The 23,365-nt window shown below is 45.1% G+C and overlaps 1 long non-coding RNA gene across 2 annotated transcripts in view; it reads right to left on the reverse strand.

Moving 5' to 3' along the window:
- LOC143647810 (uncharacterized) overlaps nucleotides 1–23,365 on the reverse strand; it is a 135,111-nt gene that overhangs the window by 23,071 nt on the left and 88,675 nt on the right. The gene's annotated exons all lie outside the window — the stretch shown is intronic.

Here is a 23,365-nt window from a genome sequence, read left to right on the forward strand (position 1 = left end):
ATGTCAGAGCCCCTCTTGAATCGAATGAGTACCAACCTAGTGCGTAGGTTGAGAGGGACCTTGATGCATTTTCATTTCATAATCACAATCCTATGAGAGATGCTATCTCCATTTTCAAATGATGAGCCCAAGTTAAAAGAAGTCAAGAAATGGGTTCAAGGTCATAAAGCTGGTTAGGAGAGTTGGGCAGAAAATCAGACTCCTGAGCCAAGGACTTCTTTTATATTAGACTCTCTCCTTTCTGTGTGGTCATGCAGCCATTTCTCAAACCCTTTAATGATCAGAAACCCAACTCCCCAGGCAACCCATTTCAGTTTGAGGCTCTTTGGGTTGTTTTAGAGTAGTCTTCCCTGTACTGAGCTGAAGCCTGTTTCCTTGTCATCTCCAACCCTCAGTCTGAGAGCTACACCTTGGGCAGAAACCAGACCTGTCAATAAGGATGCACCCAAAGGGCATTCTTGAAGGCTAACGCTGGTGACCCACTTACTAGGAAGCGTTTCCAAGCTCTGGGTCAGAAGGTGAGAGTGACCTATAAGGAAACATCTCCTAGGACTGTGCCAGACTAAGCCCACAGCTTCTGCAGCTGCCAAGAATAATGTACAATAGGTTTCAGGAAGTATTGGAAGGTGGTTAATAAAAGAGGGGGAAGCAGACCATAAGCCAAAGCACCCACATCACAGATTCAGTTCATAGAATGACAGCTCAAGAGGGAGAGAGGCACATGTTCTGATAAGAGGTAAACTTGAGCTCCCACCCTGCATTTATCTGCAAGTCATTTCCTGGTTCTTGGTTGGCAGTGACATGGAAACCCAAGCCACAAAGGTCATGATTCTAGAAAGACCGCCGTGGAGGCTTTGCCAAGTTCCCAGTCAGTTACACACTCAGCCGCACATGAGCTGTTGGTGTTAGTCTCTCTTTAGAGTATGATCTTGTAGAGCAGGGGTTAGCAAAATATGGCCCATGGGCAAAATCAATTCCATTACTGGTTTTCAAAAATAAAGTTTATTGGAACACAGTCACATCCTTTCACTTTCATATTGTGTATGATTGTTTTCTCTACAACTGCAGGGTTGAGGAGTTGTAACAGAGACTGTATAGTACACCCAGCCTAAAACATTTACTATCTGTCCCTTTACAGAAAAATTTGTCAGACCCTATTCTAGAGAGTAAGGACAAGATCTTGTTCATCTCTGTATCTCTAGTGTAATAGCCTTAATTTCTACATCTCAGTTTCTTTATCTGTAAAATAGGCAATGATATCTTCATGGCAGAGTTGTGGTGAAATATAAAGAAGATACTTGAGATAATTGTGCTAAATGCTTATATTTGGGAACTATAAAGATGTATTGAGATATATTTATACTAAATGCTTAACACTGTGCCTGACATAGAATAGTTACTTAACTGGTATTTTGTGAATGAATGAAGTGGATGGTCAATCCACCCAAAAGGCAAGTTGCAAACTGTAAAATGCTCTGTAAGAGTGTGGTGGCATTATTATCTTTTCTGCAAAGTATGGAAGTGTTTTGCTTCAAAGCCTGCATTCTCTCTGGATTTCCTGACTCCGAGTTTATGAGTACATTCTACATACAGTCTTCCACAATTTAAGCTGGTTCGTATTCCAAGTTTTCCATGGCTCCTGTCCACCCCCCTCTCTTACCAACTTCCTCTAAGTACCAACCCCTAACTAAATCTTACACACTTGAAATAAAAGCTACCTAATACTGACTGCTGTGGTGGTTTTGTCCTAGGTCAGCCCAGCTAAGCTCAAATAACATTTCCTAGATGCCTCTTCTCTATATGGTCTATATTGATTGCTATGAGATTCAGGAGGCAAAAGGGAGGTAGCAATCACTACATATAAAGGTGACTACAGCGTCCCTGGTGCCATAACAGCCTGTGCACACACACACTGTCACTGATCAACTCCCTTACCTCCTGGGCATGGAGCAGCAGTCAGCTCAGCAACTCCTGAAGTTTCTGCTGCAGCTTGGGTCAGGCGTGTGTGCAGCAACATGGCAAAAAGTATAGGATTCTTCTGTAGACCACATACATTGTCAGTGATAGATGGGATGGAGATTCCCTCCACTCTTCCAGCCTTTCTTCCTGACTGCCCGCCCTGCAGCAGCCACCAAACACAGAAGCAACAAGTCTTCCCCAGACTTCTTCAGTAGCTCCCCTTTGTGATTCTTGGTTAGTAACTTTTCTCTTCTAGACCTCACTTCCCCAGCTTGTCTCACAATTATATAAGGTTCAATCCCTATAATAAACTTATTTCTTACCATTCAGAGTGTTCTACTTCTCTGATTAAATCTCAATTGATCAAGAAATCGGTACCAGAAGTGGTTCTAGTGCAAGAGAACTATCAGGATGAATTTTCTAAATTTGTTTTGGAATTCTTTTCTAGCATTGGCTCTCTGATCTGATTGTAAATATTGAAAGGCACTAAGGACGTGTTGCCAGTGGTAAGGAGTACACAAGTAGTCCATGGTATGCAGTGGCAACAGTTAGTTAGATTATCACCTGCAGACATGTGTAATTACATGTCTATGGAAGGTAAGGCTCTAAATGACTACACGGTTGCTGCCAAAGGACAATTTAGTGCAAATAAGAAGCATAAAGAGACAGGTGTGTAACTGCTCCTAAGTGTGCCAGAAAACTTAGGGAAAGAAAATAATGAGCTCAGGTCCTTAAATTACAATACAAAGTCTGGCAAAAGGACTAAAAAGCTTCTATAATTATACTAAAAGCAACCCTTTAGGGCCTGTGGTGAGAGAGTCAAGATTTCTGAAAGTCAGATCCAAAGTTTAATCTTGAACGTGACTGAATAACACAAAGTGAAGTCATTACTTTGCAATTTATCTTATGTTAGGAAATTGATTGAGAAGGAATGGGACCCTGAAGATTGAGGTAGAGACATATGGGCAGATTCAAATGATTTGAGGAGCTTGAACTCTTGAATTTTGCTGAGCTTCCTTTGTCAGTAGCAGCCACACTTCCTCCTAACTGAAGAGGCTAGTCTTTCCTTGTCTGAAGAAATGTCAGTGGCCTCCCATGATGTAGGAAACTGCTGCTTTTCCTCACGACCTACCCCTACCCCTTCTTATCATTTCCAGACCTATAACAGGACTCATGTTTTAGGAGGCCCCAGAGTTAAGGTTTAAAGTGAGACCCATGAGGAAATGTCATATACACCAAAATGCCAATTTACATTCACAGAAACCTGAGGAACATACTTGGAAATGGATATTAATGCTGCTGAATCAGAGTAGAAAGAACATAACTCTGGTTCAGGCTGAATATGTCAATATAGGTACACCAAGCACAGATCCTGAACCCAGTGTGTTACTTCAAGTAGCGTAGAGTGGCTCTAATGATTTATTGTTTGACTGACTAAAACCAGGACCCAGTGATGCTCTAGAGTGCATGCAATTGCAATACTAGAACTTTCTTAGTATTCTGTAAAGGAAGGTATCCAAGTTTTAGGGAGATCACCCACCCTTTCACTATTCCCCCAGAACAGCCCAGAGGACACGCCCTTCCTCAAGGCCTTGGATATTATGGCATGCTTAAGGAGCCCAGTATATTTGAAGAGCCTCTATTAACTAATATCTGTGGACCAGTAACGACAGTAAAAACAGACACCATGGAAGTGGGCTCCATGAATTTGAAGGGGATGATGGGATCCCCAGGTGGCATACACCAAATGAAAGACACTTAACCAGCAGAGACAAGGTGGATTTGGTTGCTATAATCGACAGCAGAGTCAAAGCAGCAATCAGAATGATTTGACCTGCAGAGATCTTTGGCATTGGCTAATTTATCAAGGTGTCTCTCATATTGAAATTGATAGGTGACCTTCTCAATTCTTACTTGATTTATATACACCACAAAGCTCTTGCTAGAACTTACTCGGTGAATAGAGGTGACATGATCACCACAGTAGAGAATCATGGCCCCTCAATCAATTCTCAGACATAAGCCAGTTTTCAATCCCAGAGACCCTTCAGTAGAAGGGAATTGGGTTCCCTGAGGGAGAAAACTACTATTCAAACCCTAATTTAAATAGTAAAAATTTCCTAGCTTTTCCCAAAGGGATCTAAGGTCATTTGCCAGTGTAACTGTATATTGGGGAAGGGAACATTATCAGACCTTTCAGGGATTACTAGGCAGTGACTCTGAACTGACACTAGTTTTGGGAGGCTCCAAATTTATGTAGTTCAGATCATCAATAGAGTTTGGGCTCAGGTCCATAGCACAGTGGGCTCGGTGTGTTCCCAAATATCCTGAGGCTATTTCCCCAGTTCTTGAATTGGTGATATTAGGAATAGATAGACTCAGCAACTGGTAGAAGGGCCACAATGGTTTCCTTGTCCGTGGAATAAGGGCTATTTTGAGAGGATAAGTCAAGTAGAAACCATTATAACCAACTCTACCTACAAAATAGTAAGCTAAAAGAAATATCACATTCCTGCAAGGATTGCAGAAATTAGTACTACTGTGATGGACTTGTAAAATACAGGGATGGAAAAAAAAAAGAAAAAAAATGCAAGGATGATGAATCTTTCCACATGCCCATCCAACTTGCTTGTTTGGCTTGTACCAGGATGAATGAATCTTGGAGAATATCAATGGATTATCGTAAACTTAATTGGAGGAGACTCCAATTACAGCTGCTTTTCCAGATATAGTCTTGTTACTGAAAAAAAGTCAACATAACCTTTGGCAGCTATTGATCTGGCAAACGCTCTTTTTCTCTATACCTATTAGTAAAGACCACCAGAAGCAGTTTGCTTTCAGCTAGCAGGAACAGCAATATACATTCACTGTCTTACCTCAGGTCTATATTAACTCCCAGTCTTCTATCATATTCTAATCTCAAAGGCCTTGCTAGCCTCTCCATTCCACAGAATGTTACACAGGCCTAATATGATGATGACATCATGCTGACTGGTCCTGGTGAGCCGGAAATAGCATCTACTCTGGATACTTTGATAAGAGAAGTGCCAGTAGAGGGTGTAAAATGAAGCCCATAAATTTCAGGGGCCACCTGTTTTGGTGAAATTTCCCAGGGTCTAGTGGTGTGGGATATTACATCCAAAGTGAAGAAGTTGTTGCATCTGGCCTTGCCTACCATTAAGGAAATGGCAGAATACCCAGTGAACCTTCTCTGATTTTGGAGCCAACTGTACTTCATTTGGGCATGCTACTTCAACTCATTTATCACGTAACCTGAAAGACTACCAGTTTTCCGTGGGGTCCAGAAAATGAGTAGACTTTGCAACATATCTAATCTACCACCTGAATGGACCATATCATCTAGCAAATCCAATTGTCCTTGAAGTGTCCGTGGCAGATAGGCTCCTATAGGAAAATCATAGCGCAGATCTTAGGTATTTGGGTGCAAAACTATGCTATATTCTGCAGATAGCTATTCTCCCTTTAAGAAACAGTGTTTGCCTTGCTACTGGGCCCTAATAGAGACTGAATGTTGACGGGCCACTGTTGAGGATTGAATCATATCTCTCACAAAAGACATAAGACCTTTGGTGATGTGATTAGTTAAGGTGTGGCCAAACTGAATGAGGGTGGGCCTTAATCTAACACAGCTGAAGTCCTAATAAGCAAAGGAAATTGGACATGAAAATAGAAATCAGAGGAGACAGAAAGAGACAGAGAGTCATGTGAGGGAGGCAGAGACTGAAAAACCATCAGAACTTCAGAAAAAACTTGCCTGCTGATAGCTTAATGTTGGACTTCCAGTTTCAAAAAACCTGTTGTTTAAGCCAACAAGTTTGGGGTATTTGTCATAGGCAGCTCTGTCAGACTGAAACAGCCACCAAGTTTCCATGAAACCTGAGCTAATTAGGTTTTGTCCTTGCGAATTCCAGTTTGTCCTTGCTCTCTTTTGTTTGATATCCTACTTGTCTTCTTAACAGCCTTTACTACTGCTTTATAGTGACTTCAGGCTACCACCAAATGCAGACTCTTACATTGACTTCTGCACCAGTGTCACTTACTGGAACGTGCTTAGTGTCTTTTCTCTGAGCCCCCCCACTGTCCTCTCCCAGATCTTCATTTCCCTAGTTTCTACCACAATTGTGATAGTCCAATTCCTATTAAAAATCCTTATTCCATATCACTAGGAGTTGTTCTGCTTTCCTCATGGGCCCTTATTGATACAACTATCCATTTTATTCATGACTGTGTATCATTTTCATAACAATTCTGCTAGATAGGTTTAATCTCTCCAGTTTTATAGAGGAAGAGGCAAAGAACAGATGCAATTTACCTAGTGCCTCACCCCTAGTCTATGGCAAGCCAGACTGTCTGTCTGACCCCAGAATTGGGCCACATTGCCACCTCTGGGGCCTGAGAGGAGCATAAGATCTTTGCGACACTGCATCCAGGTCCACCGTGGGCATTTGTTGTCTCTGCAGGCTTCTGGCCAACTCAGCAAGTCAGACTTCGGGATCTGCTCTCAGCCCTGTGCCCTTTTTTTGGTTCTTAATATTAAATTTCAAAGCATGTTTAAGTTATGAAATAATTCAAACCTGCAGAAAAAACCATAAAATAATATAGAAGACATTCTTGTACTTGTCATCCAAAATGTCCATATTTAGCATTTCTGCTTAACTTTATTTCCTTTCTTTAAAATATATATAAAAACAAAAAATAAGTTTGATAGTTGTTTGCTAACATCCACCAATACAGAAATGGAGAAAGAAGGGTCAGGTTCAAATGCAAAGAAATACTATATAGTAATTAAAATTAATAAAGTAGGTAAATATTTTGGATAAAAAATGAGCAAATTACAACTAAATAATAACAGTATAATTGGACTCATGCACATTTTAAGTCAAATAAACCCAACCTTTATTATACTCCACAGTGGTTCCAAAATCTTAAACACTTTTCCAGAGCTGTCCCCTCAGGGCTTCTACCATGATTCAGGACATACATAATTCTCTCCATTTCCATCTCAAAGACTTTTCTAAAATACCATTTTATCTCCTTACAACTCTGCCTCTTGACACCAGCAATCCACCTGGAGTCTATGCTTCACTCCTACCACCTAGCAGCTCTGTTCTATAACTCCGCTCAGGGGTTTACAATGACCTTTTGTATGTGAACTCATAATTGCAGGCTTTCCCCCCAAAATGTCATTTATTAGTCTTACTTACAAATATATATATATATATATATATATATATATTTTTTTTTTTTTTTTTTTTTTGCACGGGCAGGTACCGGGAATTGAACCCAGGTCTCCGGCATGGCAGGCGAGAATTCTGTCTGTGGAGCCACCGTGGCCTGCCTACAAATATCATTTTAGACCTGAAATTGATCTGCTATTATACCAACTTCCATTTATTTGTCTAGGGTAGCCCTTCAGACCTCCTGTCATCAAAAACAGAAATTAAGAAAGACAAGCATGTAAAGGTGAAAACATGGGAATGCATTACACAGCGATCTTCTGGTGGATGATGAGTGTGATTAACAGTACAAATATTAAAAAGCTCTTTCATGAACTAGAAGAAATGCATGACACTATTACAAGTAGTTAATAATGGAGGGGTATATGGGAGAAAATGTACCTATTGTAAACTATGGACTATGACTAACAGTAATATCACTTTTTTAGACACTAATATCTTAATATTCGTTCATCAGCAGTAACAAATGCACCATACCAATACTAGGGGTCCACAGTGGGGGGGGATAAGGGATATGGGATGTCTGAGGTTTCCCTTTCTATTTTTATTTAATCTGATTATTATTATTATTTTGGGGGTAATGGAATGTTCTCAAATTGATTGTGGTGATGATTGTACAACTATGTGATGATATAGGGAGCCAATGATTGCATACTTTGGATGGATTGTATGGTGTGTGAATATATCTTAATACAATTGCATTATAAATAAAAAGGCAGATAGACAAGCACACCAGATGTTGGTGAGTGTGTAGACAGGTGGGAATTTGCAGACACTGCTGGTGGGAGGATAAAATGGTATCACCACTGTAGAAGACTGTTTTGCCGTATCTGCTAAAGATGAAGACATGCACACCCTCTTCACAGTGCCCCATTTAAATGCCATCAAGACCTTTAGACCCTCAGGGACCCTGTGGAATAACTGATGCCCAGAAATACTAGGCCTATGAATACAGTGAATTCCAACAGCTTTACTAGGTGATTTGTTCAGTCCCTTTTATGGATGAGGAAACTAAGGCATGGAGAAGTTAAGTAACTTGCCTGTGGTCACTAACTAAGAAATTGAAAACCCAGGATCTGGACAGAGGCCTTCTGACTCTACAGCCTGTGGGCGTAACCTGCAAGCATCTACCATCCCCACACATTGCCTAAATTGGGGATCAGCACATACTGGGGAATTCGAAAATTCTCTCTCTCACTGTGGTAAACAATGTATTTTTTTCTCTTCCAAAATGTCTCTTAATTCTGTTCTTTGCTTTTAAGCTCTTGGCCTAAGTTGGGCAAACTTCATCCCTCACCTGGTGTTATGAGTTGAATTGTGCTCCTCCAAAAGATACACTGACATCTTAACCACCAATAACTCAGAATGCAACCTTATTTGGAAATGGGGTCACTGCAGATACAATTAGTTAAGTTAAGATGAGGTCGTACTGGACTAGGATGGGCCTTTAATCCAATATGGCTGTAGTCCTTAGAAGAGGAGAAGAGACACAGACACAGAGACACAGTGGAGAAGAAGGCCACGTGAAGATGGAGCAGGAGAGTGGAATTAAGCTGCCACAAGTCAAGGAATGCCTGGGCTGCCAGAAGTTAGACAAGAAGAAATTCTCCCTGCAGATTTTGAAGGGAGCACAGTCTTGCCAACACCTCAATTTCAGACTTCTACCCTCCAGAACTGTGACAGGATACATTTCTCTTATTTTAAACCACCTAGCTTATAGTAATTTCTTACAGCAGCCCTAGGAAACTAATGCTCTTGGTTTATAGAAAAAACTTCCTGTTTTCTCAATATCCAACTCCTTTCCCTCCACCTATAAATCCTTCGATGGCTCTCCAGTGCCTGCATATTCAACTACAGACCCTCACCATGACTTCCAAAGTCCTTTGTGACCTGGCTCCTCTCTTCTTCCAGTATTATCTACTTATTTCTTTGCATATTCTACCTGCCAGCAGCCTCAGGTTATCAACAGTGAAGACACATGCAGGGGACTTTTTAACCACAGTTTCTTTCTCTGCGGGCCCTGCCCCCTGGGCCCTATAAGACCCAGTGCCAATGCCAGCTCCTCTGGGAAGCATTCCCTGATACCTTCCAGCCAGAACACATCTTCTCCATCTCTCTATAGCTCTCTTGTAGTCTTCATCAGATGATATTTGCACAACTGTCACTCCCACTAGATTGTAACCTCTTGTGAACAGGGACTGTGTCTTATTTACTTCTTGATCCCAAAAGTTTGGCATAGTGCCTGACACATATTAGCTAATAAGTTAGTTAGTATAAAAGGTTGCTGCACCACCCACTTCAGTACATCCAAGGGAGAGGACATATATGGCGTGATGGCATCCTCTAGTCTTGACATTTTGGCTGGTTACTTCCAGAAGAAACAGCTAAAGCAGAAATCTGGTGGACAGAGACTTTTCCTGGCCAAGAGGAGACAACTGATACTGGGAGCAGCACAGAGAACTATTCATTGAGATGTGATTCTGGCTGGCTGCCCACCTAAAACTAAGATTTTCCCTGCTCCAGTCTGGGATTCCAATGACTCTGCCAAGGTGAATTGGGTCAGGACATGGAGAAGCGGAAAATTCCTCATTCACATTTCACTGGGAAATTTGAACCAGAAATCAATGCTTCAGGTCCAGCATGTCTCATTTTTTAAGACGGGACTCCCTGATTCTCCAGTCTGCCCTGAAAGGCGCTGTAGCAGGGACTGCACAAAGCCACCATGTAGACTTTCATGTGGCTTCCACTGCTAGAAAAACATGGTGTCTCACTGGATGCCTTCAGAAGACAGCTTCATTTAAAATCTTGCTTTCCTTCAAGGCAGGTCATGGAGACTATTTTTCAATGGGGAAACACATGCATAAATGCTGGAGAAATATCCATGTTTAACATTTTTGTTTTTGAGTCCTTTGGGTTTTTGCCCTTAAACAAATCATCCAGCATGATCCCATGACCTGAGACCTAGGCGTGGTTTTGTCTTGGTACTGAGCCATGGCCTTTAGAGAGAGGAACTCTGTCCCAGTTGGATGCCCATGTGAACACACATGCTAAAGCCTCGCTCTTACACAAACCAGCAGACCATATGGTGTGGCTAGAGTCTGTCACCTGTGGAGTCATTTGCAAAGAGCTGAGCTGGTATCTGACAATCTGCCTGCCTTTTAAATTAAAGCAACTCTTTTGAGAGAGATAAAGAAGTCTCTGAACTTGGGCAAAGAGGTGGTATCGAAGCTTTTGAGACACCCTGTGTCAGCATTAGCAGGAACATTAGAAATTGCTTTTGATAATCTTATCAATTTAACCAGGGCACTGAGGTCCAAAGAGGAAAATCTTAACACCAGTGTTTCATAAGGTCCCCCTGTATAAAATTTACCTGGAGAATGATCATAAGTGCTAATTCCTACTTCCTATCCCAGACTCAAAGTCTCTGAGGATTCCCTAAGGAACTGGGCTTTTAACTGGCTCCCCACGTGATGTGGATGCACCCTGAGGTTTGGAAACCTCTGCATAAGCTTGCTGATCTTTCCATTTAGACATGGGCTGGGTCCAACCTGCTCCCATGCCTTGGTCATTCTGCTACCTGACTCTGTTTGCTCATTCCTCTAACTCCCATAGCTCATCCTGGGCTCTTCTCAGCTCCAGACCACCTCTCTTCTCTTACAACATTCCCCCCTGGTCCCTCTCCCTCACACCCCAACCAGGGTCCTCAGCCTCCCAAGGTGCCAACACTAAGAGAGAGGAAACAGTACACTGCCTACAGGAGTATTCGAGCTGGAAGGGGTCCCAGAAAGGATTCATTCCTGTCCTCCTCCTGCCCTGGTCCCCATCCATACTTGTTCCTTCTTCTCTTTCCCCTTGGGTATTAAGTGATGACATTGCTCATGGAAGCACTGGTGCCTGCTGTTTCCAGAAGCAGGAAGTACTGTGTGGTCTCAAAACACTATAAGCTAAGAAGGGCTTTTAAGTTTGGGGACTCATTCAGGGCTTATAAAATGAGTCCATGGGTTATTTAAAAACAGAAACCACTTTGCCAAATATCTCTGTAGGCTTCTGGTATGTGTAGTTTAGAGTTTTGCTGAAGCCAGGCAATGGAGCTTTCATTATAATCTATCCCTTTCACCTACCCACTTCTAGCTACCAGCCACTCACTTAAGTGAGCGTCTTGAAATTCCTTGTGAGTTAGTGGTATTTAGTTGAAGGCAGGCCTTAAAGGGTGCAGAGAAAGGCAATAAAACACAGGGCTATAGATAAACTGGGGCCACATTCCTGCTTCATTTCTTATAACTGTGGGGTCAAAATCTTTCCTATTCTCCCTACAGCCTCGTTTCCTCATCTGAAAATATCTCCCTCACAAAGTAGGTAATATATTTAGATATTAGTACATAGTGATTGTCCCTTCCCTGTTCCTTCACATCATAAAGTGCTATTTCAGGCGATGTGTTGCAAAACATCTACATCTAGTCCCCTGCATTCTACGACTCTTTTTGGAAATGTGAGGGCCCTTCTGGAAAGAACTACAAGTTGCTGAAGATAGTAGAATAGTTTCAGAGTCAATACCATTGACATGACAGTACGTCAAATAAGTCTTAGGGATATCGTCAGTTATGGTGGCCACCTAAGAGGAACAGGGACCAAATTATTTTACCCAAGTTGGACTAGATAAGGTTCTTGATAAGGTTCTTGTCATTCTTATGATTCCATCATAACAAATTTGATCTGGCATTCAAGCCCCCTTACAATGACACTTTAACCTGTTTTGCATACTCATCTAGCATTACTCCTCTAAACCACATATTTCTTCCAAGCCATGCAGTTTACTGTGTCCCACACATATCATGCATCTTCCTGCGTTCAGAATTTTGTTTCTTTTTTTTAAAGTAGTTTTATTGAGATAAATTCACAAACCATATGATTCATCTGAAGTGTACAATCAATGTCTTCTGCTAAATTCACAGAGCTGTACATTCACCACCACAATCCATTCTAGAAAATTTTCACCCTCAAGAGTGTTCTCTTTGTTGTACAGTTTCATCCTCTGACTTTCCTTCTAGGGACATGCATGACCCTAAACTTTCCCTTTCAAGCCAATCCCACCACATACATCGCTGTTAATTACACCCACTATTATGTACTACCAGGACCACTATTCATTTCCAAATGTTGTAAATCAACATTATTACATATTCTGCACAAATCAAGCATCGGGTAGGTTCCCATTCTCAGCCCACATTCTATCTTCTCGTGACCTGTGTTCTAGATATTGACACCAAGAGTTTTCTAGTTATATTTAGTTCATATTAGTGAAGTCACACGGTATTTTTCCTTTGTGTCTGACTTATTTCACTCAACATAATGTCTTCAAGTTTCATCCATGTAGTTATATGCTTCATGATTTCATTTCTTCTTACAACTGCATAATATTCCATCATATGTATATACCACATTTTGTTTATCCTTTCATTGGATGATGGACACCTTTGGTGGTTTCCATCTTTTGGCCATTGTGAATAATGCTTCTGTGACCATCAGTGTGCAAATGTCTGTTTGCATCCCTGCTTTCAGTTCTTTTGAGTGTACACCTAGTAGTGGGACTGCTGGATCATATGGCAGTTCTATACTTAGCTTCCTGAAGAACTGCCAAGCTGCCTTCCACAGCGGCTGCACCATTCTACATTCCCACCAGCAATGAATAAGTGTTTCTGTTTCTCCATATCCTCTCCAACATTTGCAGTTTTCTGTTTTTTTAATAGTGGCCATTCTGGTAGGTATAACAGATTTTTCACTCTTGTATTTTGCGTTTCTCCTTCCTCTTTCTAATAACATGAAATCCATCCATCCTGTAGGACCTCTTCTATTAAGTTCTTTCTGCTTCCCTAGCTGGAGTATACCCCTCTAGCCTTCCAGCTCCATTTCTCTGAGTATTGATGTTTAAACGCCTTGTACTGTAGATATGTGGGAACACAACCTACCACATCAGGGTATGCTTTGATGGCAGATACCAGGTAATAAATTCTATCAAAATCCCCACAGCATCTAGTACCTGGTGGTTGTTCAGAAAATATTTTTTGATTGAGTGAAGGAATTCCAAGGATCAATACATATACACTAAGTTTTTATTTTTAGCCTTTTCTTATCTAGGGCATGTTAGCAAGAAGGAACAGGAATTTGAAATTCTCAAACAATTTCAAATAAAAAGAGGAGTTACTAAAAGGATACACAGGATTACCACTGACTTCCAAGGACAGGATGTGACAGTAACATTGGGTCACAAGGGGAAAAAAAATGTCTCTTCTCTTTGTCCTCCAAGGGGCTATGAGTCTCTTGTCTCTAACTCCTTCTGTCGGCTATCTGTCAGCTCCATTCTACTCCTGGCAGACTTGACCTCTCTGTAAGACTTAATTTCCCCTCTCCCGTAATTTAGGGTTGCCTGTAGCTCTGGCTTTACCATGCACAGTACTGGGCCTTGCCCAGTATCCCAGGGGATTTGAGTTAAAGCACTCCTCACTTGAATCTCTTTGTCTTGTTGACCAGCCTGTAGCTTGAAGCTATGTGTCCATCCCTGGATCAATCAGCTGATTGGGAGTAGAATCACGTGATAACAAAATGTCTTCCCAAGCCCATCCTTTTGGCAAGAGTCTAGGATGGGGGTGGGGATGGGGAGATGCTTCCCATAACTGGTCACTGGTTGGACAGTCATGCCTAAATTAATCTACTACAACAATCTCTACAAAAAGCAATTAAAGTGTTGATAGTTTTTCCAGAAGACCTCTGGCAGCTGCAGAATATGTCTCTGGAGCCTGTGGGAGGTAAAAGACTGCATACAGGTTGGCTCAATCTCCTTCAGGACCTTCTACTTGTAATTTTATTGCTCTCCCAAGAAACACAGCGATGAGTAGATCAGGAAGCCCCTGACTAGATGGAGATTTCTGGTCTGTTCTCTCAGGAGCCAGTGGAGGTGATGCTGGGTTTGACAAGATCACGTTCAAAGAAAAGGGAAGAGAGGAGAAATGCAGGGTATGCCCAAGAATCAGGTGCACACTCCCTAAGACATGAAGGGGAGACTGGAAGAGGGCACTGGGTGTCAGTTTGGGCAGCTTCAGGCTGCTGCCTCAGGGCACTGCCCTCTGGGAGAGCTACCCACAGGCATATGTGGGATCAGTTCATACAGAAGCTGGTGTTTTATAGAACCTTCAAATTGCTAAACCACTGCCTCTGTTCTTATAGTCCTAATTGGCTTAAAAATTGAAGGACTAATACCCTATAGCCAAACAGGTAGAACCATGTGCTACTATGTCTCTCTGACAAGTCTGGGTGGTCTGATAAAAACTACATTTCATTCACCATCATATTGCTGGTATTTGCCACCCACCAGGCTTTCCGGATTTGTGGGTTCTTTTCTACCACTTACGCATAAGGGGACATTAGGCAAGACTCAATCTTCCTAACAGAACTGACCTCCACGCTGCCTACCCCAATGCCATGAGACAAATGGTGGCAAAAGCTTTGTAAATCATGAGGAAGTGCAGGAGTTTGTAGGGATTATCCTCGATGTCCACCGCAGGGTTCACAGGGACAAGCTGTGGGCCTGGCTCAGGAGATCCAGGGGTAACGCCATTCTACCCATACCTACTTGGGTTTAACCGGTCTGATCACCAACTGTGCTGGCTGTGACCCTGTGCACTGCTGCCAGGAGCATCCTCCCTTGCCCATATGGATCCCTCCTCGGGCCAGGGCAATGGCTACACAGTGGCTGCCTACAGCTTCACATGAGATGCCTAAAAATCATAAAAGGAAGAGCAGATTCAGAGCTATTTTCCTAGGCTTCCCGTACGGTTGGTCTCAGTACTAAGACTCAAGGAGTGCTAGTGTGAGGACCCTTCTTCTTTCTGAAGCCCTTCATTCATTCATTCATTCATTCATTCACTCGCTCGCCACCTCATGCAAACAAGCAGGCAAGCGCTAGGCAAGGCTTTGCAAAGGTTCCCGGAGGAGCAGAGAGGAGGCACACCCATGCCACGCTCCAGGGAGAAGCGTCCTGCCTTGGTAACAGCTGAGCCTCCTCTTGAAGGAAATGACCAATCAAATGCCCCAGAGGAGGGCGGGGAGGGCTTTCCCAGCTGACACAAAACCTGGAGGTGAGTGAGAACACCATGACCTCAGGAAAGAACAAACTGTTCAGAGTGACTGGAGTGTAAAGGGCGAGGGAGCGTGGGCAGAGATAAGGCCAGGGTAAGAGGAACAAGCCAGACCAGGAAAGGCCTTAGAAGCCATGGTTTAGGTCCTGTTCCCAAAGATGCCTGAAATTCCACTGTTCAAACTTGATGGAGGTCACACAATTAACCCATGGAAAAGACCCCCATCCCCATTCCGCTTGGAGCCCTTAGCCCATTAGCCCATTCACTGTTAACTGAGTGCCCCCTCACTCAGCTGCCTCTGGTCACACACCCGGTCCTGGCCTTGACCAGGGTGCTGCGTGCAGGAGCCCAAGCCCTGAGGCAGGTCTGGAAAGATGCCTCCAAACACGGGTTCTGCTGCCTCTGGGAGGGCCTTTGTGCTGGGATGGGAAGACTCGCCAGGAGGCTGGCAGCCCACCTGAGGGCGGAAGGCTCTCGGAAAAGCGTTGCCTCTCCAGCCTTCCGTGGTTAATTTCCACTTTCCATAAAGACGTGTTCATTTACGCGACCGGGAGTGGGGGAGAACGCCTGATGGGGAACACATGGCTCCGCCACGGCGGCCGCTTTGATTCTTGCGGAGGCGCGACTGCAAACATCTTGCCGGTGCCTGCACCAGACGCTGCCTTGTGAGGCTCGAGGCGTGGGTTTGCATCGTGTGCCGGGGGCCTCCTGCTCACATGAAAGGCCGCGCGGGGCCGGGAACCATCCCCTTCCCAGAGGAGCGACTCTGGAGAGCGGCCGCCGGCGCTCCCCGCCCCCAGCCCCGCGCAGCCCGCCAGCCAGCCGCACCCCACGCGCTCACGCTCCGGCTTTCAGGAGGAGCCTGCGAGCCGCACAAAGGAAATGGCAAGACAGTGAGTCACGCAGAAGCTCATCTGCTGCCCGGGCTGCAGGCCCACAACAAGATCTTTGTGCTGCGCTCCAGGAAGACTGGCTGGAGGGAGACAGCGCATTTCAGGGCCCTGAGTAATGCTCGGGAGAGGAGAACAATCTCCGGCCGGAAGTGGGACCCGACTTCTGAGCCTCCCCTACACTCTGTTAGGCCAGCGGTGGGGGGACGCAGGCAAAGCTAGGGAGTGTGCTACTGGCTGCCATCACAGTCTGCAGCGGCCACTGGTGCACTCTCACGGAGCCTTTCTTGTCCCCTGTGAGGATGCATCCTACCTCGTGGGGACACACTGCCAGGTCCTTGCCAAGGTGTGCATTTGGATGAGTGGCTGGGTGGGTGGATGAAAGAATTCACACAAACACCGCATGTGAGCACCTAGCCCAGTGTCCTCATTTCACAAATGAGAAATGGAGGCCCGGAGATGTGAATGGCCCACCCCAGTTCCCACAGTGTTTAGGTGGCGGCTCTAGAGCTTGGGTGCCATGCCAGGCCTTCCGTGATCCACCGTGCAGCTGTTGTTTGGCTCCAGGATCAATAGAGGGCATGACCGAAGTGTGGACAGAGTTCAGATGGTGAGACCCAAAAAGCATGGGTAAGAGGAGGGCAGACTTGGGTGGTAAGAACTTAGCGGGGAGTGAGGAGTGGTACCAGAGCAAGGAGAGGCAGGACTCCCCAGGCCTAAGCAGGAGGAAGGGGTTGACACAGTGGGGAGAGAACAGGTGTTTGTCCGGCACCTAGTGTATGCCAGTCTTTGTCATTTAATCATTTACGCAACCCTGAGAGAGGTGTCTTCACAGACCAAGAGTCTTGCTGGGACATCAGTGCCCTCTGGGATGATCAGCTGCCAGCTCTGGCAGGGCCTCTTAAAGAGGCGGTGACCATGTGTCAAATTCAGGTTCTTGGCCTGGCAGGCCCAGAAATTCAATGCTGTCAGTGTGTGCAGAAGGAATCAATAGCTCAGGACCAACTTACGTCCACTCACACTCGAAGAGTCAGATGTGTAAGGCACTGCTACCAACCGTAACCTGCCAAACCCCAACCAAAACCATTCCAGCCAAACCTAAAGAACATCTAATGGTGTTATATAAGATTCTACAAAGGTTCCATGCACTAGGGTAATTTTCCAGAAACCTACAACCTCCAGATGGGTCCCTGGACCAGATAAGATCTGAAATACAAAGGGCCCAGCCTCTCCAGATCATCAGCTAGTTCCATCTCCCATACCATATTATCAACAGCCCCTTCCAACATGAAAAAGTTAGAATGGGCATAGCCCCTATACCCCTAAAGAGTGGGAGAAAGGTCAAAAATGATGGTGGAGTTATACAGAGATGGTAGGGTTTAACAAACGAGTATGATTGCTGAATCATTATTTTGATATTTCTTCTAGTCTCCAGATCTTAGAGCAGCTAGAAGTAAAAACCTAAAATTGTGGAATTGTAACTCATACCAAACTCTGAAATCTGTTCTACAACTAATTATTGTTGATGTGCTCTGAAATTTATTGCTTTTTTTTACGTATGTTATTTTTCACACACAAAAAAGAAAAATATATATATTTCTCTAGCCTCCAATGTTTTGGAGCAGCTGGAAGGAAAAATATGAAATTGTGGAATGGTAACCCATAACAAACTCTGAAATCTGTTCTGTAACTTACTTGTTGAAGTGTACTTTGAAAATCATTGCATTTTCTTTCTTTCTTTTCTTTGTATATATGCTATTTTTAACACAAAAAAAGTTAAAAAAAAAAAAAAAAGAGTCAGACATAAGTTACAAAGAGGCTGGGCTGCCCGATGATTACAGCCTTTCTCCCTGTGAGAAGGTGGACACGGGGAGTCAGGAAGACTGCTTGGGGGCATAGAAGCAGAACCAGAAGGAACAGAGTTTGTATTGGGTTGAATGCATCCCCCAGACCTCCATGTCTACCTGGAATGTGACCTGATTTGAAGATAGAGTGTTTGCAGAAGTAATCAGTTGAGGGTCAAGATGAGATCTTACTGGATTAGGGGAGACCCTAAATCTAATGACTGGCAGCCTCATAAAAAAGAGAGACAGACAGACAGAAACAGAAAGAAGGTCATGTGCAGATGGAGGCAGAAATTGGAGCTATGCAGCCATGAGCCAAGGAATGCCTAGGACCCCCAGAACCCAGAAGAGGCAAGTAAGGCTCCTTTCCCAGAGTCTTTGGAAGGAGTACAGCCCCACCAAAATGCTGATTTCAGACTTGAAATTTCAGAACCGTGAGAGAATATATTTCTGTCATTTTAAGCCTCCCAGTGTGTGGTTGTTTGTTACAGCAGCTGTAGGAAGCAGGGAGCCCATGCCAGGGAGCTCGGACCATCTATGGCCCTAGTGCCCACTGTGGGGGCTGCGACATGTTGCACGGGTGAGCCGGTGAGGCAGGGCCCTCCTCCCTGGGCAGCATGGCACAGAGGGGGCCTTTCTCAGTGACCCTCCTCTCCACCTGTGCTGCCCACGCTCCCCCTACTCCTGAGTTAGAACAACCTTCTCTCAGCTCAGGAAAAAAGAAGAAATTAATTGAAAGCTTCAGAAAAGCGAATACAGCCACGCTCCGGAGAGCATACCCTGGATGCCCTGATCGGAATCCAGAAGGTCCAGATCATGGCTTAGGGCGGATGCTGCTTTTGCGTAGACGGGATCTTTCCCTACTTTCTGGTGTTTCCTCATTCATCAGCAGGAGCTGACTGTGATTAAGGATGAGAGCGCTGGATGCTAACTACCAGACTTTCTAAATTAGCCCGAGTTTAAATGTGAGGAGCATAGAGGGTCAGTATCTCTGCACAAGGTCACATGGCTAGAAAGTGGTGGTGCCAAGATGCAAACCCACGGCATCCCACTCTCCTACCCCTGAAACTTAACAACAACAGTAAAGGCTACCAGCTGCTAAGGGCTTGCTACGAGCCAAGCATATGTGCCCAGTACTTTATGTGTGCTTTTTGCACGTATTCCTCCAGCCTCACCAATACGTTGTTCTTGTCCCCATTTTGCAGGTGAGGGGTGAATTGCAGAGCAGTGAAGAATCTTGCACAAACCAGAGTGTCCCAGCTCCTCGGTGTAGGAGCCAGATCTCAAACCAGTCTATCTGCCTCTATGTCCACACTCTTAGCTGCCTACTCCATGGCACAGCAAATGAAGATATCTGCACTAACCCCCAACACCCCTGCGTCCTGCCCTGGGGAGAAGCCGTCTGCGGCTCTGAACAGGCAGAGGGTGTAACAGCCTCACCATGGGGTGACCCAAGTGGAGAGTCACGCCCTGGGCTTTGCCAGTTGAGAGGTTAGGTTTGTGTCAGCTTCCCAGGGAGGAACAGGTTCAGGCAGTCTGACTTACAAAGTGACTCACCCCTCAAGGGAGGGAGCCAAACGGAAAGATTTGATTCACCTGTGAGATACACCAGCCGGAGTAAGATTGCGGTTAAGCACGCTGGCTGGGAAACCAGACACAGCTGGGTTTGGGCCGTCCACCGCTTCCCAGCCCCGGAACTTTGGACATGTTACGCTTTGAGTCCCAGTTTCTGCCTCTGAAAATGGGAGGTATTATGCCTGTCTTGAGCAGCAGCTGGAGCTTAAACAAGATGTTGTGTATAAAATGCCTGGTACAGTGATTGACTGTAGGAACTGCACAAATTTGTAATTCTTATAATGTTCACTATTATTATTGTCTGAAAACTGAGCTTGATTACCTGATAAGGTTCCCCCTGCCTGGTGGGCAGGTCCTCTCTTTAAAAGCGAAACCAAATCCTGGCCCTGAAGGCTGCCGGGAGAGCCCAGATTAGAGGGAGGGGGCTGACCCCTCAGCTTCTGATAGCTGCTGGAGCCGCCAACCCCTCATCTCGCCCCGGGCTCTGTGTGGCTGAATGCCTGCTGCTTTCTTCTCCTGGACAGAGCTGCTCATAATGCCAAGCTCTCCTTGTATCAATACTTCCTTCCCACTAAAGAGGGTGTAACTGCCACGTCACCTGTGCAGCCCCTGACAGGTAAATCTTTTTCCCCTTCCAAGGCTCTGGCCAAATGTCCCTTCATCTGGGAGACCGTCCCAGCTCCCCGGCCCCGGCAGAGTTAAATCTGTGACACAGTGATCATGCCTCAAGCCCCTTTCATATAGTGGGGACACAGCAGCGGAGAGCATAAATGAGGCTCCTCTCTTTCTGAAGCCCGAAGTCTAAAGGGACAATAGGCAAGCAAACAGGGACCTAAACTGAGTCACTACAGCTCCTGACTGCAAAGAAGGACGTGGCCGGAATGATGTGATGGAGAACCCTCGGACAGGGGAGGGGTGACGGAAGGCCCTTCGTGAAGGTGGCATCTACCCTGAGGTCTGAAGGATGAAAGGGAGCCAGCTGCGCCAGGGCTGGGAACAGAGGGGTCCCAGCATCTTGAAAAGGGAAAAAACTTGGTGTGCTTCTCATTGATCAGAAATTCAGTCTCGAGCCCATTGGGGGCAGGCAGGGGGAGGCGTGGATCCATTGAGATGATGAATCAGAACCAGATGGAGAACTTGGCCCCCTGGGCATCCAGTGGGATTTGTGATGGTGATATTACCTTTCCTGAGCACCTACCATGTGCAGGCACTTTGGGAGGCACTTCACACAAACTTCCTCTCTGAATCCCTACTCCTCGAGCCCACCCCCACCCCACCCAGCTGTGTGATCTCTAGGTGCTCTTGCCTTACTTCTCTGCAGGTCTCCCTGCGTGGCACACACACCCATTTTCCTAGCCTCCCACCCCCTCACACCCATTTGACTGGAAGCTCCTCTAAGGCAGGGATAGACTCCTAGGCATCTCAGAAAACCAGCACACAGCCCTGGAATAGAGTGCTGTCATATCTGTGAAGTTTGTTTTGTTTTGTTTGTGCATGGACAGGCACCGGGAATTGAACCCAGGTCTCTGGCATGGCAGGAGAGAATTCTGCCACTGAGCCACCATCACGACTGCCCTGAGCCACCATCACACCACCCTCTGTGGAGTTTTTTCATCACCATCATCTCTCTTTTTCAGCAGTTACAGTTTGGGCAGTCAGTAACTGAAGCCTGTGAAGATTGTAAAAAATACACCAGTGCCTCGCTGTGATTATTTAAGAAATGCCTCAATTGTGTTGGCAGCACATGTAGAAGTATCACTTAGATATACTTGTGATACTTCAAGTACTTAGCCAGTTCTGGGGATACTCTGCACAAGGGGCTTGTCATCCCGCTTTGCGGGTGACCATCCCAGAGCTGCCCTCAGAAGGAGTGGCATGGTCTAGACTGGCTTAACAGACCACACTGCAGAGAGCAGGAGTGAGTCATTTCCATTCAACACACCGCCATGGGCACCCACCGGGTGCTAGAGCCTGCAGCAGATATTGACACAAAAATGAATTCAGTGTCCTCTGCTCTACAGCGACTTCATGGCAGGGCTGCTCAAGGCTGTAATAGAGGCACACAGCATCGCATTGGGGAAACGGGGTTCGGCACAGTGGGGACCAGATCACAGAGGGCCTTGAATGCCAGGCCAAAGGCTTTGGACTTGAGTGTGTAATAGGGGTCGGGAAACCTAAAATGTGTTTTTCAGTTTAATTCTTTTCTTTTTTCCTTTTCTTTTTAAAAGCAGGATATTGTAAATAGCTCTGTATTTGGGAAGGACCCTTCTGGGAGAAAGTGAAGAAAATGACTGATGAAGGGAGTGTGGCCAGAGAAAGCCATTTGGGGTTGGGGTGAGGAGACTTGGTGATGGGAGGGGCTCGAGGCAGCTCTTTCTGTCCGTAGTGTGAGCATGAGTGGGCTAGGAGAGAGGGAGGGATCCCAGAATCATGAAAACGTGAGGTGTTGAGAAATAGCTGGGGGTGGGCAGAGGCGGGGCTGTTGCTGGGGAGGTGACAATCAAAGTTGACCAGCCCAAGACTCCAGAAACCAGAGACAACCGAGGTATCAGGTCGAATGGAAAAATACTGGGCTTGTGTTGGTTTCAGGTTCCTGTCTGATCTCTGTCACTGATGAGTTATATAATTTGAAACAAGTCATTTCATTCTCTGAACCTATGTCCTCATCTCAGCGACGGGAATGACAACCTCCAAATCTCAGACTGTAATAGATTAAAAGATGTGTGAAACACCTTTTGTGGAGCCCAGGACCGTCTCTACGGTCTTCAGCTGGAATTAATCTCTACTTTCTCCTTGCTGGAACCTACCTTATGTCACCACATGACCTCAGACAAATGACAGGCCTTCAACTCTGTGATTTCTAAAGACCTCCCTAGCTCAAAACTTCTAGGTTTCTATGACAAATTTAGGTCTACAGATCACTTGAATGAAGATATTTCTCTACCTCTACATAAAATCATATTCAGGCCTATAAATAATGAAGCTGTGTTGCATATTTATATGATCTCCGCAGACTGTGCAATCCATTCTGGTTTGATTTTTGAGTAAAAATGTCATTTATTACTTAAAGACAGACAGTAATGAAAAGGCAGCTATGTTATCGAGTTTCCCTTCGGTAGGTCTGTTCACCCCTCCCAACTTGAAATTTCCTTCACTGAAACCAATTGAGATGGTTTATTTGGAAAGCGGAACACCGAGGCGAGAGCGCCATTCAGGAAAACGGCTGGGGTGAGGGAATGGAAGGCCAGCAGATGACTTTTCCAAGCCTGCTGGAAAGGCATAAGCAGCCTTTTGAAGGGACTCTTACGTGAGGGCAATGAAACTGTAATGACAGTATGTGGGAGTCCAGGCGGTTGGCACCAGCGCCTCTGTGCACGGAGCATGGTCTCGAAACGAGCGAACCACGTGTGGTCTCCACCCTACAGGGAATCAGCTGCAGCTGAGCCAGGCTTAGAGGCGCTCTTGTTTCTAGAATCCCCAAATCAGAGTTCAGGGATCTAAAATGGAGGCAAGATGATCCTAGTGGTAAAGGGGATAGTTTCCTTACAAGAATAGATGCTACCAACTGGAGAATCTATTATGTACTTTTTCCCCCTTTTTTCCTTTTTGTCTGAGCTGGGAGCAATTTTGGAAAAGAATAGTCAGGTTTATGAATGACTTCTTCACATTAGCAAGGAGAAGGAGCCCCAGGTGTGGGGACGTAGAGG

This window comes from Tamandua tetradactyla, chromosome 10, assembly GCF_023851605.1.
Source record: "Tamandua tetradactyla isolate mTamTet1 chromosome 10, mTamTet1.pri, whole genome shotgun sequence".
Classification (NCBI taxonomy): Eukaryota; Metazoa; Chordata; class Mammalia; order Pilosa; family Myrmecophagidae; genus Tamandua; species Tamandua tetradactyla.